This window comes from Macaca nemestrina, chromosome 8 (assembly GCF_043159975.1).
Source record: "Macaca nemestrina isolate mMacNem1 chromosome 8, mMacNem.hap1, whole genome shotgun sequence".
Classification (NCBI taxonomy): Eukaryota; Metazoa; Chordata; class Mammalia; order Primates; family Cercopithecidae; genus Macaca; species Macaca nemestrina.
Window position 1 is genome coordinate 38,334,224 of NC_092132.1, and position 19,641 is coordinate 38,353,864.

Below are 19,641 nucleotides of genomic sequence, written 5' to 3' on the forward strand. Positions count from 1 at the left end.
GACCAGGTCACAACAGTGCTGGGGCTTGGCCACAACTTTGCTCTGAAATTGAAGCAGGCACTGGGAGCGAGGAGAAGCCAGGTAGCAGGAGCAGACACTTCTGAGCCTGTGGGGGAAAAGGAGCTTCCTGGTCCCCAAGAGTGCCGGGATGGCCAGGTCCACAGCCGTGGCAGGGTGGCTGCCCTTGCCCCTGGGAGGGTGGGGCTCCTGCCCCTCCCACTCAGAAAGGTGTGGGGCTGCTACCTGTTCTGGATCCTGAAGGCTCCATGGATCAGGGAGCCCCAGCGGCATGGCGTCATGGCAGCTGCTCCAGACAGGCCACCTCTACCATCACTTCCAAAAAGGTGATATCCTCAATACATTCTGAAAATAAGCAAATGAGGAAAGACAATAGGGAAACCTTATCTGTCTTGATTTTAGTTCTAAGTATAATGTGAAAAAAATCAAAATGAAAATACTTTCCCTTGTGAAACTAGCCACAGCCATATAGTCACATGGTTTTGGTGTGGGACTTCATACTAACCACATGGTGGGGGAAGGCCTCACAAAAACAAGTGTGTGTATATATATATACACATATGTATATATGTGTATATATACACATATGTGTGTGTATATATACACACACACACTGGAGAAATGTACTTAAAAGCCAGATCTAAAGGACAATGCAGAAAGCAGAGAAAAAAGTAACTGATATTTAATATTCTGTATCTAGTAAAACTATCTTCTAAGAATGAGTTCAAAATAAAGACTACTTCAGGCACACAAAACTGAAAGATTTTATTACACAAAGATCTGCAGTAAAGTAACTTTGAAAAGATATTCTTAAAGATAAAGATCTGAAATGTAAGGTGAATAATGAGCTAAAAAATGTAAATATATAAAAATAACTTAATAGGGATTTATAAAAGGGTAATAAGAATGAATAATTTGTGAGATTAAAAGTTCAACATTGAATTAACTGAAGCATCTACCATTACCTAAATTGAGTGATTGAAATTGAACCACTCTAAGGAGTTTGTATTAGTCAGGAGAAAAAAAAAAAAAAAAATATATATATATATATAACCTTTAAAATTTGTTGTTACTTGAGTATTTTCAAATGTCTAGTATAACCATTAAATACATAGAAAAATACTTTACATCTCCCGAACTATCAGAAAATGTAAAATGATGAGAGAGAAAAATAATTGATTACTCACAAAAGTAGCAAGGAAGAAAATTAGAGAAGTGAAAAAATAGAAAGTAGAATATAAGATGGTAGAAATCAATCCAAATATATCAGTAGTCACAATATATGTAAATGAAATTATTTCTTCATGAAGAACAATGTTAGAATTGACAATAAAATCCAATTTTGTATTCTTTACAAAAGACGAAGATTAAAAACTGAGAACAAAGCATATTTACATATACTATGTAAATATAAATCAAAAGTCTTGTTTAGCTGTTAATAATATAGGTAATACAGAAAATTCATTTTAGGCAAAAAGCAGCATTAGGGATCTTTGTCTTTTGGGAAATCAGATACTGATATATTATATACATATAAGTCAAAACAAGTCTAGTTTAGTTCTATTAATAACATAGGTAATATAAAAAATTCATTTTAAAGCAAAAAGCAGCATTGGTGATCTTTGTCTTTAGGGAAATCAGATACTGATAAACATTTTAATTTTGAAAAATGATGTAACAATCCTAAACTTGGATACAACTATAATGAAACTATCAAATATAAGAGAAATATTGATGTATCTACATAATAATTGACAAACCATCTCTGAATTTTAGACTTTCTAATACTTCTCCCTCAGTATTCTTTCAATCAAGTAGACAAAATATATTAATAAAACTATAGACAATTTGAATAACCCCAAATTAATAATATTGATTCAAAGAACGTATGCAGAGGACTCACACAACTATTGCAAAATACACATTCTTTGTCAGCATAAACATTTATAAAAGTTTATTTTATTTTATTTTTTGAGACAGAGTCTTGTTCTGTCACCCAGGCTGGATGCAGTGGTGTGACCTCGGCTCACTGCAACCTCTGCCTCCCGTGTTCAAGCGATTCTCCTGCCTCAGCCTCCTGAGTAGCTGGGATTACAGGCATGTGCCACCACACCTGGCTAATTTTTGTATCTTAAGTAGAAACAGTGTTTCACCATGTTGGCCAGGCTGGTGTCAAACACCTGACCTCGGGTGATCCACCCGCCTCGGCCTCTCAAAGTGCTGGGATTATAGGCGTGAGCCACTGTGCCCGGCAAAAATTTATGATGTACAAGTCTATACAGCATCTCATAACAAATTTCCAACATCTTTATGTACAGACACATTTATCAATTCGAAATGCAGATTTGAAAATCTAGAACAGTAACATAAACTTAAAAAAATTAACATTTATGTGCCAAAGAAGATATAGCACTGAAAATTAGACAATACTTAGAACTGATCATTATTTCATAATGATAAAAGTGACATTATTAGAGACGTAGCAAAGACATAAAAGATAATATAAACCACTTCGAGGCAATGTATAAAAAATTTAGTTGAAATAAAGAAATTCCTAGATTTAAAAGTAACAAAATTGTCATAAAAAAAAAAACCTTGAGACCTACAGCAATTGAAATATTCTGATCAGTGTTTTCAATGCTTCTCCCAAACACTGTCATAGCTTTGATATTTGTTTCACATTACTAGCCCCCCAAAATGTCTTTTTTATAAACTGAGAACAAACATCTCCTGTACTATAACAAGAATATTAAAAAAAAGTGTATAAAGATTTTAAAAGAAATAATATTTTTATTATTTTCAAATTCTGTGATTGTCTACATAGCAAATCCAAATTTCTAAAGAACAAATTATTGCTAAAACTGACTGGAGATTTCAGCAAAATGGATACATAGCTAATGTACAAGAGCTCATGGTGTGTCTTTACATCAGAGGGAAAATGTTAAGACAATAATTCTTTTTTTTTTTTTTTTTTTTTTGAGACGAAATCTCCCTCTTGTCCCCCAGGCTGGAGTGCAATAGCACAATCTCGGCTCACTGCAACCTCCGCCTCCTGGGTTCAAGCAATTCTCCTGCCTCAGCCTCCTGAGTAGCTGGGATTACAGGCACCTGCCACCACCCCGCCTGGCTAATTTTTGTATTTTTTAGCAGAGATGGGGTTTCACCATGTTGGCCAGGCTGGTCTCAAACTCCTGACCTCAAGTGATCCGCCCATCTCAGCCTCCCAAAATGCTGGGATTACAGGCGTGAGTCACTGCGCCCGGCTAGCAATAATTTTTTTAAACCATTTGCAATAATAACTAAAATCAAAAGCATCTAGGAATAAACACAGCAAATTATCTACAAGACTGCTTTGGAGAGATCTACCAAACTTTAAAAAATATTTTAAGGAGGACTTAATAAGTAAATGTAATGATGTAGCATGGTCATGGAATAACACACAATAGCTTAAAGACATCAATTCAATTTTAAAAATCTATAAATTTATGTAAAATCTAATTAAAATCTGAATATAGTTTTCTCTATGAATGTGAAATTTATATAAAAACTAAAGGGCCAATAAGAGAAAAAAATTCCCAAATAGTAGCTAGGGGGAAGTGACTTATCAGATATCAAAACTTTTGTGAAGCTATAATGATCAAGGCAGTGTAATAGTGGAAGAGCATTGGAAAAATTTTCTAATTAAACCAAGTAGAGAGCTTAGAAATAACACAACACCAGTGGAAAAAAAGAGGCAAATCAAATATGGATTGCAGAGAAATAGGAAATTTAAGGAATGCTTTTCAAAAAATGGTATTGAAAATTAGGTGTCTGTATGGGAAAATGGAATGGGATCTCTACTTCACTATATAAAACAATTTCAAAATGGATTAAGACTTAAATCTAACAGACAAAATCTTATAACTTTCAGAAAAATACGCAGGAGAATAATTTTGTAAGCCTGTAGTTAGGGAATATTTTCTTAGACTCATAATATGTAAACTGAAAAATACTTCTACAGATCTGCAAGAAAAAGAGAACTCGAAAGAAAAGTAAGCAGACATAAACATACATTTCATTGGAAAGGAAATGTAAGTGACCAATAAAAATGTGAAAAATACTAAACTTTGCTAATAATGAAATAAAATTTCATATTAACCTGACTTGCAAAAATTTTAAATGCTAGGCCAAGTGTTAATGAGATTATAATCATCTCCTTCACTGTTGGTGGGTATATATAAATAGGGTCAACTTCTTTGGAAAACAACTGGGCCTCATCTGGCAATATGGTAACGAAATTATCTTAACTCTATGGCAGTTTTTTGACTCCTAAGGCATATACCATAGATAGCATTTGCACATATTTACACATAATTACACAGAACATGGATGTTCACGATAGAATTGTTCATATTATTTAAAACATTGCTGACAAACTAAAAGTCCATCTAGAGTAGAAATGACATTCAAACTGGCAATTCATACAATAAAACATTAATACAGGAGTGAAAATGAATACACCTTAGCCTTGCACACCGATGTGAATGAATCTCAAAAACATATAATGAGCAAAACACCAAGTCATAGGACAAATGCATTGTAATTCCATGTACGTAAAGTTCACAACCAGGCAAAACTAAATACCAAACACTTTTGGGATATGTATGCATGTGGGAAACGATAGGGAAGGCAGGGAGATGCTAAGTACTAAAATCAGGCTGGTGGTTATTACCTCTGCTGGGGAAGAGGGAATGAGATAGGGGGATAGAGAGTGATTCAAAGTTAAAAAGTGATTCAAGTTCTATTTTTCAAGCTGGCTTTTGGGTTCATGAATGTTCATTTTATTATTGTTGTTTATACATACAGGTATATCATATTCACTTTCGTATGCACGATATATGTTATTTATTAAGATTCATATATTTAATATATGGTATGGTTACAAATTTTTTTTAAAAAGGTTTGAGGTTACACTATATTCTTCCTCTTCAGCTTGGTGATGTTGAAGCAGAGCAGCTACACATTATTGGGGTGCTTGCTAAAACAATCAGCATGGCTTCAAGAGAAACATGGATGATTTTTAAAAATGGTACCTGTTCAAGGATATAAATTCTAGTCATAGAACAAACAAGGGTACAAGGATAGTTAGCACAAAGTTGACAAGGAGGAATATCTTAGTCACTCCTGGATGCATGAGAAAAACCAAACACTGCTTAAACTGGAGGAAAAAATATTTTATACCATTCAGATTTTAGTGTTATTGCTAGAAATTTGTTGCAGCCAGAAATCATTATTTTGTTTCTGGTATGCAATGCACAACAGGCTGTAGTGGCCTCAAGAAATGTAGAATAAATATGCAAACATAATTAAATTAAGAACAAATTATTTTCCCCACTGAGTTATATAATGATTCCAGGTTTTCTCAATCACTATGTCCTTCATGTTTTAAAGCAAACTGCATAAGACAACCTGCATTTGAAAAAGTAAAAATCTATGTAGGTCACTTTGAATTCTGATATTCTTGAACAGAGCTAAAATTAGCAATGTATTGCATTGCTTCTTAAGTGTGTTCTGAAATTATTAACACATTCTCCAAGAGGCTAAACTTCTTCCAGGAAGGCTCTTATCTCAGAAGAGTAAAGCTTTTCTGTTTTTTTCTAAAACAGCTATAAAATAAGAGTAGTATTTCCTGTCTTCCTCAAGACCTGGTAGTATAGTTGATTGCTGAGATGCTTAAAAAGATCTATATGGTTCTATAGAATAAAGGACAAGTAAAGCATTATTATATTTGAACATTTTTTCCCCTAATGAACTCTTCAGATTTTGGGGGTTTGGTATCATTCCAACGATTATAAATTAGGAAGAAATGTGTGTTTTCTCCCAAAGGGCAGCTGAACTTTGTTCAGAATGCTTAAGAAAACATCCGGTGGGATGTTTGCTGATGGAGCTATGTCAACTCATCTTCAAGATTCCCCTCTAGAACAGTACAACAGTTTTGAGTGCAAATGCCATGAATATTTTATTATCACTGAGATCTCATCTCCTAGTGGTCACAGAGCTGTTCTAAACAGCTACTATTGGAAGCCTGGACATGTTGTTTACTCAAGAACAAACTGAAGGTTAAATGGTAACATAAAATTTTAAGAGTTAGCATTAGTCACAGGAACAAAACACTGGAGACATTTTTAGCCAATGAGAAGTGTGTGTGTGTTTAATTCTTCTCCATTGAGAAGCATTTAAACAGTTAACAAATAAAAATATCTAAGAAGATCTTTACAAGAGCTGAGCCACAGAATATTACAGTATTCACTGGATGAGATGGTTTGACCCTGAGACTCTGCCTCCTGCTCCTCATGTATTGTCCCCTCCAGGACTGCAGCAAGCAGGCATCTTTCTGATTGAGAGATTCAGAGACAGGAACAAAGGTCATGAATGTGTGACTCTACAGAGAGAGGAATTTAAAAGGAGATTACTCAGATAGTTCTTCTTTTGATCTCTTAATCAAATTATATTTAAAAAGTCAAAGTTTCAGGCATTCTAGAAACAGTCTTGATTTATTTTTCTCGACTTAATTCCTTTTAGAAAATATGGTTGAGTGCTCACTATAAGCACATCTCCAAATGCAGGCTGACTACAGTCTTAAAGTATAACAATCACCAAGTGTAAATCTGAAAAATTTAATGTAAATCAGAAAATTGAGATGATTCATTTATTCATAAATAATTACTGATTGCCTACTATGTGCTCAGCATTGGGCTGTGTACTGGGGGATGTAGTCATCACACACATGGAACTCACAATATAGTGGGATAAGTTGTTTTTACAGCCACATATATCATCACACAAATGTGATGATAATTAATAACTACACATGCTATGCCAGTGTGCTACAATAAAGAGCAGGTAGCTGGGGGACCCTGAACACACCACACACACACACACACACACACACACACACACACACACACATATGTCTATGTCTTAGTGGCTGGAAAAGTTTCTTTTGTTTTGTTCCTGTGCCTAACCCTAACTCCTTACAATTTTATGTTATCCTTTAACTTTTGCTTTGTTCTTGAATAAACATGTAAAACCTTCCAACAGAAGCTGGTTAGAACGGCTCTATGGCTACTAGGAGATGAGATCTCAGTGATTAATAAAAAAATATTCACGGCATTTGGACTCATAACTGTTGTACTGTTCCAGAGGAGGAATCTTGAAGGTAAGTTGACCTGGCTCCATCAGCATGGAGCTATTTCTGGCCATTAGAAATGCAGAATGGCTGTGTAATATTTCAAGGTGCATATATACCACATTTTCTTTATCCAATCCATGGTTGATGGATACTTAGTTTGATTCCATGACTGGAAATCATGAAGGATTCCAAAGGAAGCAATGATTGATCCAGAGATAAATGGAAGTTAGCTTGGCAAGGGATTGAAGGTAAAGGATGTATGAAGACAGTTCCAGGCATTTAAATATTTTCCAAAATTCAAAACCATGACAGACTTTATGTTTCAGGAGAATTTTAAAAATATATTCACTAGTGTCACTCGTCCTCATAAACCAAACTGAATATACTCTAGGCTGAGAGAGACTGATGGCAGAATCACTAAGCAGTGGCTCCATCTCTGGTCTAACCACACCTTTAGACAAGGTAAGCCACCTGTTACATGGAGTGATAAGTGAAGCTTTGTAAGACCAGGTGAGCTCAAATATTATGACATACTGTTTTCTTTCCATTCCACACTTTTATTTTTTATTTTGTTTTACATTCAAGAAATACTGTATGCAGGTTTGTTACATGGGTGTATTGTGTAATGGTGGGGATTGAACCTCTAGTGTATTCACCACCCAAATATTGAACATTATACTCAAATGGTAATTTTCACCTCTTCCTCCTTTTAGAATTCTCATTGTCTATTATTTACATTTTTATGTCCATGTGTACTCTTTGTTTAGCTCTAACTTATAAGTGAGAACATGCAGCATTTGATTTTCTGTTTCCGCATTAGTCACTTAGGATAATGGCCTCCAGCTCCATTTATGTTACTTCAAACAACAAAGGACATGATTTCATTCTTCTCATTATATAAAAGACAACTGAACTTGTATGTTTATTGCAGCACTATTCACAACAGCAAAGTCATGAAACCAACCTAAGTGTCCATCACTGATTGACTGGATAAAGAAGATGTGGTATATATGCACCATGGAAAACTTTGAAACCATCCTGCATTTCTAATGGCCAGAAATTCCTATCATTAATTTCATTCCTTTAGATTACACAACTTCAATAAAGGTAGAGCGTTTTCCTCTATAAAGCCATTTGTCATGACTTTTCAAGATCTTGCATGATCTGGTTGTCTCCTCTCAGCCTCAGCTCCCCCTCATGTTTCTTTCCCCCATCCTCAGTATAGCCCTGCCACTCTAGCCTCTCTGTTCATCTAATATACCATGTTCCTGCCTACCTCAGTCTTCACAGATACTCTTCCCTTTCCCTGATGTGCTCTTCATTCCCTTCTTTTTCTCAGTAATTGCTCTTTTTAATTTAGGTCACAATACATTTCTCAACCATATTCCCTTCAGGAAGGCTTTCCCTGACCCTCTAGGCCAGCCTACTTTCTCAGTCCATACTGTTTTAGCAGCCTGTACTTACATCATTTATCACAGCTGAAATAATTAAGAAATTGATTAATTAGCTAGTCATTTGAAGTTTATCTTCCTTGCTAGAATAAATACTAAACTTTACAGACGCAAGGTTATATCTGTTTTACTCCTGACCCTTTTTGCAATGACTAGCACATCCTAGATGCTATTGAAGGAAGAAGGGAAGACGAAGAGGGAATGAAAAGAGAAAAACAGAAAAAACACATGTGGCCCAACAAGTTTGCCCACTACCTCACTTTAAAAACTACTCATCATTCCAAGTAGCATAAATGGGGCTGGTTCCAACCTAGGACATGTGACACAAGCCTATCCATACCCCTGGTCACCATGATTTATTCAGGGTTGTGCATATGGCTCAAATTGGGTCAGTTCATCTTCTTTCCCAGATTTCTTATCACAGAGCTTTTGGAAGAGATGCTATTATTTCCTCTGACATCACAAGGTTAAAAGAAAATGCAAATGAAAAGTTACACAGTTATTTTCATTTGCCACATGGAAGAAGCAGTCAGTTACAGAAAACAATCACACCAAAACTCAAAATGTAGCACATGGAGACATGGGACTGAAATAGTGTGGACACAGACAGCGAGAGCAAAACAGTAGGCTCTCTAACATCCCTTGACCTCTGGTCTAGCCGCATTTGAAGGCTTGGCTCCCTACACACAGATTTTCAGTCGTACAAATTGATATGGTTTGGATCTGTGTCCCCACCCAAATCTTATGTTGAATTGTAATTTCCAGTGTTGGAGTTGGGGCCTGGTGGGAGGCGATTGGATCATGGAAGTGGATTTTCCCCTTGGTGCTGCTCTCATGACAGTGAGTGAGTACTCATGAGATCTGGTTGTTAAAAGTCTGTGACACCTCCCACCTCTTTTTCTTCCTTCTGCTCCAGCCATGTAAGATGTGCCTGCTGCTTTCTGCCATGACTCTAAGTTTCCTGAGGCTTCCTCAGATGCCAGGCAGATGGTCAGCATCATGCTTCCTGTACAGCCTACAGAACTGTGAGCCAATTAAACTTCTTTTCTTTACAAATTACCCAGTCTCGGGTATTACTTTAGAGGAGTGTGAGAATTGACTAAAACACAAATGAATTCATTTGCTTTAGATTTAAGTAGGTTTCTGTAACTGTTTCTCAGGTGGGTTCCTGTTACTTGGAAAAAGGAAACAATTTATGCCTGTAATCCCAGCTCTTTGGGAGGCCCATATGGGAGGATCACTTGAGGTGAGGAGTTTGAGATAAGCTGGGACAACATAGAGAGACCCTGTTTCTACCAAAAGAAGTGAGGGAGTTCTAATAAGAACAAAAAAGGAGCAAGCAAACAGACAGCTGCAGAAGTGAGTGGTCTGCTTAAACAAAAATTAAACCCTTCTCTCAGTATAAATTAATATTTTTGTTTAGTCTGTTCTCACGCTGCTAATATAGACATACCCGAGGAAGGGTAATTTATAAAGGAAAGAGGTTTAACTGACTCACAGTTCAGCATGGCTGGGAAGGCCTTAAGAAACTTACAATCATGGTAGAAAGGGAAGCAAAATGTCCTCTTCACATGGCAGCAGCAAGAGAAGAATGAGAGCTGAGCTAAGGGGGAAGCCCCTTATAAAACCATCAGATCTTATTAGAACTCACTCACTATCAGAAGAGCAGCATGAGGGTAACTGCCCCCACAATTATATTACATCTCACTGAGTCCCTCCCAGAAAACATAGGAATTATGGGAACTACAATTCAAGATGACATTTGTGTGAGGACACAGCCAAACCATATCGATTTTGTTCTTACAACATCCCAAGTGCCGAGAGAAGCACACAGCATATGAGAGGCACCTAGAAAATATCTATGACTGGCTGATAAATGGATGAATGGTCTAACAGTAGCCTTGAGTATTTTCAAAGGCATAAACAAAGGAAAGAAATCGAGAGAATATAATTTCAACATGAGATACAGAGTTCTTGGCTAGCAGATGAGAAGTTCAACCTGAATAACTATCATGGGCAAACTAGGCATCAATTATTACACAATAAATCTGTACTAAACTGGGACACAGAAGACCCAGCTTGCATCTCAGCCCTATTCACTACTGGAGAGTTGTTGCTGAAGAAAAAAAAAATTAAAGGACACAGAATTCAATTAGTAAAGAAAATGCATGAATCTAATCAAGCTTTTGTTGAAAACACACACACATACACACCAGAAGTAGGGTATGAGGTCAGAAATAGATTGCAATTTCAATTGAACACAATGGGTTTGATGATGCCCCATGGGCAGTACTAAAATAATTGCTCCAACCTTCCAACTGTCATTCTAGGAGAATCACATAGAAACTTTTTACTCTCAGGCCCCACGTTCTAGACTCTGATCCCTAACTGAGAAGTAGCTATATTATGGCCCTGAGTTTATGGATTGACAACCTAAATATGTCTCAGATAGCAACTCTCCTCCATGTAGCTGGGCAATTAAACTCTAGGAAGACTTAGAAAAAAAATAAAATTAATACAATGTTGAATATGAGTGGTGAGAGAGGGCATCCTTGTCTTGTGCTGGTTTTCAAAGGGAAAGCTTCCAGCTTTTGCCCATTCAGTATGATATTGGATGTGGGTTTGTCATAAATGGCTCTTATTATTTTGAGACACATTCCATCAATACCTAGTTTATTGAGTGTTTTTAGCATGAAGGAGTGTTGAATTTTATTGAAGGCCTTTTCTGCATCTATTGAGATAATCATGTGGCTTTTGTCATTGGTTCTGTTTATGTGATGGATTACGTTTAGTGATTTGCATATGTTGAACCAGCCTTGCATCCCAGGGATGAAGCTGACTTGGTCGTGGTGGATAAGCTTTGTGAGGTGCTGCTGGATTTTGTTTGCCATTATTTTATTGAGGATTTTCGCATCAATGTCCATCATGGATACTGGCCTGAAATTTTCTTTTTTTGTTGTGTCTCTTCCAGGTTTTGGTATCAGGATGTTTCTGGCCTCATAAAATGAGTTAGGAAGGAGTCCCTCTTTTTCTATTATTTGCAATAGTTTTAGAAAGAATGGTGCCAGCTCCTCCTTGTACCTATGGTAGAATTTGGCTGTGAATCCGTCTGGTCCTGGGCTTTTTTTGATTGGTATGCTATTAATTACTGCATATATTTCAGAATTTTTTATTGGTCTATTCAGGGATTCCACTTATTTCTGGGTTAGCCTTGGGAGAATATGTGTTTCCAGTAATTTATCCATTTCTTCTATATTTTCTAGTTTATTTGCATAAAGGTGTTTATAGTATTCTCTGATAGTAGTTTGTATTTCAATGGGATCAGTGGTGATATCCCCTTTGTCATTTTTTTATTGTGTCCATTTGATTCTTCTGTCTTTTCTTCTTTATTAGTCTGGCTAGCAGTCTATTTTGTTACTCTTTTCAAAAAACCAGCTCCTGGATTAATTAATTTTTTAAAGGGCTTTTCGTGTCTTTATCTCCTTCAGTTCTGCAGTTCTGCTCTGATCTTGGTTATTTCTTGTCTTCTGCTAGCTGTTGAACTTGTTTGCTCTTGCTTCTCTAGTTCTTTTAATTGTAATGTTAGGGTGTTGATTTTAGATCTTTCCTGCTTTCTCCTGTGGGCATTTGGTGCTATAAATTTCCCTCTAAACAATTGCTTTAGCTGTGTCCCAGAGATCCTGGTATGTTGTGTCTTTGTTCTTACTGGTTTCAAATAACTTATTTATTTCCACCTTAATCTCATTATTTAGTCAGTAGACATTCAGGAGAAGGTTGTTCATTTTCCATGTAGTTGTGCAGTTTTGAGTGATTTTCTCTAAGTTCTAATTTGACTGCACTGTGGTCTGAGAGATTGTTTGTTACGACTTCCATTCTTTTGAATTTGCTGAGGAATATTTTGCTTCCAATTATGTATCCCAGAACTTAAAGTATAATAAAAAAAATTTTAAAAAAAGAAATTATGACTAGATCAAAAAAAAAATCAAATTAAATCTTTAGTATTAAAACATCATGTTAAATTCAGAATAATCTGTTTGCTATTTATTTTATTTGTAATATTTAAGATAATCTGATATAATGGTTTTGTAACATTTAAGTCAAAGTTATTAGAGAATTTAAGTTAGTCAAGAGTACTAGAATGTCTAAGAGAACTTGATTTACTATACTGATGAGTTAGATATACTAAGTTAATAAAAGTCCTGATACTTATTAGCTATGTGACTTTCAGCAAGTTACTCAACACCTCAATGTCTTAGTTTTCTCATCTGTAAAAGAGAAATAAGAATAGTTAGCCAATTAATGGGAATCTTGTGTGAATTACATAAATTAATATTAATATATGTATAAAACTTACAAAACTATCTGGCATAGAGTAAGCACTAAACAAATGTTAGCTGTAAGGGTTTAGAAAACTTGCAACTTAAGGTTACAAGTCTACTCTATCATACATTTGGATCATTAAAGAAAATCAAATTATTAAATTCATAAGTGCAGATAAAATACTTAGAGAAATTTAACAAAATCGTAAATGCCATTGATTATTTAAGATGTTTTAGTCTATTCAACCCGAGCTCACAGATTGCTGTTTGGATACATATAAAAGTGATTTTGTTTTTATATCATAAATAGCAGATATATTGATAGAATAGATATCAAGAACTGTATGTTAAATTGAAAGGCTAAAAGAAAATTATGTTTTAAAATTTTTTCTAATTTAGTATATTGAATATTAATTGAGATACCAAGTAACTATAAAGAGTTACTTTGCCCATCAAAAGTTATTTCTGGCTGAGATGGCTTACACTTGTAATCCCAGCACTTTGGGAGGCCAAGGTGGGCAGATCGCTTTGAGTCTAGGAATTTGGGACCAGCCTTGGCAAAAAGGTGAAACCTCATCTCAAAAATACAAAAATTAGCCAGGTGTGGTGGTGCTCACTTGTAATTCCAACTACTTGGGAGGCTGAGGCATGAGAATCACTTGAATCTGGAAGGTGGAGGCTCCAATGAGCCCAGATCACACTACTGCCCTCCAGCCTGGGCAACAAAGTGACACCCTGTCTCAAAGAAAAAAAAAGTCATTTTTGCTCCCAATATTAAAATAAAATTTACGTTGACAAATACCAGTTTCTCTTAGTACAAAAGTGAAATAGAATCTTATATGTAGAAATTTCTTTAACTGTTTTCCAGTGTGTGTTAGGAAGCTACCTATACTATCTGTCACTTTAAGAGTCACAGTGCTTGTTAGCCTGTTGGTAAACCTGTTTAAATGTATCCAATCTGGATTTTCCAACAGCCAGAGAACATTTTATTTTTGTACATCTATTATCTTTTTTGTGTAACACTTTTAGGGCTTTAAACTCTAGGCTGACAATAAATTTATAAATCAGTAACTTCGGTGTGTCTGAGATGGTAACTCTCCTCTTACATAAAAGTCAAGAGGGCAGGTGCCTGGAGGACTGACAGGGAGACCCAGAAGAAGGTGGAAGAGAAATCTGTTCACGAAGGGGAAAGGCAAAGGGACACAGTAACCCTGGGACACCCTGGGTTTAGGAGTTCCTTGTCAGGCCATTCCTCCCTGATTTGTTTTCCTGTCAACATTCCCATGGACAACAAGATAATAGAGATTCATTCCTCCTCAACCTTTCCTTCCAATTTCTGTTACTCCTGGGAAAAAAAATTGTAAAATATTTTATTGATAGTTTTTTTTTTTTAATTGGTGATTTCAGTGGTGCGTCATTTCAATGGTTGATGTATGGGACTGGCAAAAATTTGCCTGACACTGCAAAACCCTGAGGCACATGAGTCAGACTACTACGGCAGAATCTGGGGACGTCTTTCCCCGACTTCCTCCACACTTCCAGTGTTCATGCATTCTTACCCAGGATATTCCTTTTCTGGTGTTCATTGGCTCCACCTGCATTTGGCTGATGCCCCCTTCAAGTGCATGCTAGTTATGCTAGCATAGAACCTGAAGCCCTTTGTTCCTCAAATCTTAAGTATGTCCAAAGAAAGGAAGATTTTTTTTTATTTGCTTGAATTCCCCAGTCCATTTTTTTTCCAGGTGTCTTTTACTTTCCCAAACCTGAAAGTTGTCACTGTCATCTTTCTGTGGAAGCTTTCTCCTCCAGCCAGTCTCTACTGTTTATCATAGGGACCCTCCCATGATGTGAAGCTGCAAGTATGCTGCTTTCTGAAGCACTACATTTTCCATAGAAGTTTTGGCCCTAGTTTGTATTTACCAAATAAAATTATGGTTCTTTTTTAGTTTATGTGTATGTGCATGTGTGTGTGTGTGTTCTTTGAAATTGCTCTAATTACTTGTTGCTCTGATTTCGGTTTGGTTGAGGTTAGTCAGAGGAAATACATGACCCAAAAAAGGACTGTTTGAAGAATTTTTGTTTCCTGTCTATTTTTTTTAAGGTACTGAAAAAAAATAGATGAGATTCAGTTGAAAAATCTCAGAAATGAGAGGCAGTCAGGATATTCATTGGAGAACTACACTTTAGAAATTGAATAGAGCTTCCATAATCTAAACAAAACTTCTGCTTTGAGTAACTGTTTAAAGTTACCTTTAAGGTACCTTTAGTAACAGTCAATGTATGTCCTCAGATTTACATATTTAATACATATAAACACATATAAATATTTATAACACTTATAAAAACAAAATATATACCCCTGGATAAAATTATGCTGGGCTTCAAGCCGTCTAGGAGATAAAACATTTGTATTAACATCTGCAACTGACCTGCTTCAACTCAATCACATATGCTTAATGGAGGTGATATCAACCCCAACAGGGCCAATATTGATTCTTGAGAGGTGAAAATAATCTTACCTATTACAATGGTTTGCAGTTGCATATAAATAGATATATCTATTATATTAAAATTTCATGGGGAGTAGGAGAAGTGATTAGGAAAAAATGCTCATTGGCAAGAGAATGATAATGAAATAAGGTTGAGAAACAGTAATCTAAACTGGGATTGTGATGAATTGGTTAGAATTATTGAAAGTTCATTTTTCCAACATTTATCAGTCCTTGTTCTGGAATGTATGCTTTGCAAACAGAATCCACTGACTGTGTGGATCTTTCTGCTTTGGTGCTGAAGAATTGTGTCATTTCTCATAGCCATGTAATTTTTGGTGTTTCTTAGATGACATGTTGGGAGAAGGCTATATATAAGAAATTTAAAATGACATTTTCTAATGGCTCGTTTGACTGAACCAAAATTGATTTTTGTATTGGCCTAAGAAAACCTTAAATGAGGCCGGGCGCGGTGGCTCACACCTGTAATCCCAGCACTTTGGGAGGCTGAGGCAGGCAGATCATGAGGTCAGGAGATCGAGACCATCCTGGCTAACACAGTGAAACCCCGTCTCTACTAAAAAATACAATAAATTAGCCGGGCATGGTGGCGGGTGCCTGTAGTACCAGCTACTCGGGAGGCTGAGGCAGGAGAATGGCATGAACCCAGGAGGTGGAGCTTGCAGTGAGCCAAGATCATGCCACTGCACTCCAGCCTAGGTGACAGAGTGAGACTCCATCTCAAAAAAAAAAAAAGAAAAGAAAAAAGAAAAAAGAAGAAAAAAAAGGAAAACCCTAAATGATTGGACTGCATTACCATATGTCACCACTCATAATTTGTAATTACTTGCAATTTGCAAGACTTATAATTTCCATACCTACTCAATCTTCAAGAGCCAAATCAAGCACCACTCTTTTGTTGAAGTCTAAATAGAGCTTCAAGGTCCACAGAGTAATTATTCCTTCTTCCAAGCTGGCAGTACTGAGTATATATGTCAATTATGATACTAACCACACTGATTTATAATTATTTCTTTCTGTGTCCATCTCCCCACCTGCACTGAGAGCTCCTGGTGACTGGAGAGCAATGTCTTTTCCATTTCTATATTCCTAGACCCTAAGTGCTAGCCAGCAGATGGGGATGTGATGCACAATTTACCAGTTGTCCAAATCAGAAACCTGGGAATTCTAACTTGCCGCACCCCAGTCTTCACCCCATGTTGATCTCTTTTCTACCTCTTTAATATTTATTCGATTCTTCTTCAACTTCTAGGGTGAAAGGAACGGCTTCAAAAACGTATATCCCTTCACTGGTTGAAGTGTTAAATTTGCTGTAGTGCAAAGATATGGTTTATTTTTTCAAACTCTGTTGTGGGGAGAGGGTGGGGGCAGTTGCAGTGCTGTAGCTTGGTAAAGTTTGGAAAGTAATGTTTGGAAATACAAGGATTTCAGAATCAAATGGCAGCCATTTTTATTTTACACAGGAAGAGAGAATGCAGGAGAAGGGAAGACTGCTAAAGCTGAACTGCTTTTGTAGTAATAAAGGATATTCTTAAATTGAAGAGACCTCTCAATAAAACACATAACATTACACACACACGCAAATTATACAATAGGCTAAAGCTGTTATATACTTACCTCTATTTTTACAAAAAAGTAGTTTAAACTGAATATAGTTCCTAAAAGTCCTTTTTCTGTTTTTAAGTGATTATAAACATTCCCTGATAGCCATACTACTTTATCACACATTATTTAATGACTCTATGCCATTCTATTCTAGTCCATGTGAGGAACCTTGCGTTGTGCAATATAACATTTTTCAAATTTATCATTATATACAATGCTTTGAAGGACAACCGTGTGCATTAATCTTAATATACATCATTGAAATTTTTTCCCAAAACATTCCAGAGTCAAATTGCTGAGTCATGAATGGTAAGCATTTTTAAGTTTTTTAATGGGTACTGCTGCATTTCCCTCCAGGATTGTTGCATTGATTCACACGCAAAATATATTAAAGACAATATTTTAAAACCACAGCATGACCCACCTTCACAGCATAGCACAGATGTGGGCTTCTAGGCTAGACCACAGCAGATAGAATGGCTTGCTCTGTGGCAATAAGGAAAGCTCTCTTCCTGGAAAAGATTGAGGCAAAGTTACAGAGTCACTAATAGCAACATCCTTGATTTAGGGTTCAAACCACAAACAAGCATTAATTCCTATATTACATGCTTGTCATGCCAACACACTTTTTTAAATTTTCCAATAAGGTTAGTAGTAGCACTTTCAGGAATGTGTTTGAATCCTATAGGACAAGATAGGCACAGCAGAGAAGGAAATAAACAAAAATACACATAAAGCCTTCCTACTAGACTCTGAATTAAGATTCTAAAAGGAAACCACAAATTATGCCTGCCTCTGTAGATGGTCTCTGCATTTACATGTCAAATGAAGTTTAATGCCACACTGTGGAAATATTTAGGGACCTAATATTAGTCTTGTCAGCCATTTCTCCCTCAGAAATGACATACAAAGACAATAGACGCCTTGGACTTTATAGTGTCATTTCTTTCCAGTGCCCAAAGCGTTTCACATAAGTGACAAATACAGTCATTTGTTCATGCTGGATAATGCTGCTTTTATCTCCATAGTATAATTACAGCTGCCTCTTAACATATCTTATCCTGATAAACAGAAACATGTTTTCTAATTCCTTGTCTGCTCTCACTGTTGACAATGACAGAACATCCAAATGGAGAAAATGTTCAAAAGCAGAGATCCGACTTATAGAAGAATTAATGTCATCATCAACTCATGGCCCAGGGGTCCTTGCACAGATATGGCATTCTAATAGAAAATGGGCGATGTGACACTGTTGAAGGTAACTGGACCTCAAGCGACAGCATCCGTCAGGCCAGTCATTCTGTCCAACTCAATTTATAGACAAAACCCATAAAACTTTACAGTCAGGAAAGAAACCTTCAAAGAGTTTCATCTCTTCAAAGGATCAATTTTCATAATTGAGCCCACAATTTAAGGCAGCAAAATACATTTAGTGGGAATGTGGCCTGGTGATTACCTGTACAAAATAAGCAGCTCTCAACACAAAAAAAGAATTTGCACATGCACACTTCTGTTTGTATAAGCAATCTTCTACTTTGCACATGAGGCCATATATTGTACAGACACGGCTCCTTAAAATGTTCTGGAGCCACTGTGATTTAGCTGGTTGGTATTCACCTAAAGTCAGTAATTAGAGTACAAGTGCTGACCTAGGGGCAAATTCAAGTTCTTTACCATTTTACAGCTAAATACGTGTATTTAAAAAAAAATGGTAATTTAAAAATTGATAGGTTTATAGTTAAAGTATTAGAGGAGAAATACTAAAAAATCTAACCTCTCTAACAGTAAGTTTACCTATGACTTGATTCATTTTAAGTTCCCAACTTACAAACAGACCATGCTCAAGTAACCTAAATCTGTCTACAATTGCTCCTTCTTACCTGCTTCTGAAATACTTACTAAAAGGATTGCTGGGAACACCTACCAAATGCTTCTAGGAAATTTGTTGGTTCAAAACTGAAAGAAAAGAAGAAACTGAAAAGCAGAAATCATGAAGAGTGGCTAATTTCAAAAAAATGATTATTGGCACAACTAGGCTCGCTATGTGCATGTTGAACAGAGCCTTCCTCATTCTACACAGGGCACTGGAATGATTTTATCCTTTCATTTTGTAACATCCCTTTGCAATTAAAAAAATAGAGATATATTTTTATAAACCTTCTTCATAGTGCAAAGGGCTCTGCAAACTTCTATTCTTTAAAAACCCCCACATTTTCGTAAGGATTACATAAGATAAAATAAATTAAAATGCTTTTTAACCTTTGAGGTAGTATATAAATGTACAATCCCCTCTACTATCACCTAGCAAATCTAAATTATTCCTTTGCCCCCTTTTTGCCATGTGAAAACTTGATGTCTCACACATAAAAAATGCTTTAAGAGTTGCCTAGACTTAAAATTAATAACTTTATCACCTTGCTGAAATGTGGCAACATATATGCCAAGTGTGCATATACAAAGTACACTTTTAAGAATGTCCATGGAAATAAAGACTGACTAAAAGACCCAGTATATCCATGCAATTTTAGATTAACAACCTAAGCAATAGTAAATTGGGAGCAGAAGGA

At 36.1% G+C, this 19,641-nt stretch overlaps 1 long non-coding RNA gene across 1 annotated transcript; it reads right to left on the minus strand.

The window, feature by feature from the left end:
* Window positions 1-234: 234 nt before the first annotated feature.
* LOC105475993 (uncharacterized) lies at window positions 235-19,168 on the minus strand. The gene is made up of 3 exons (XR_983767.3): window positions 18,974-19,168; window positions 17,499-17,586; window positions 235-363 (listed from the first exon to the last, which is right to left on the minus strand). It is a non-coding gene; the product is annotated as an uncharacterized lncRNA (long non-coding RNA).
* Between the last annotated feature and the right edge of the window lie 473 nt (window positions 19,169-19,641).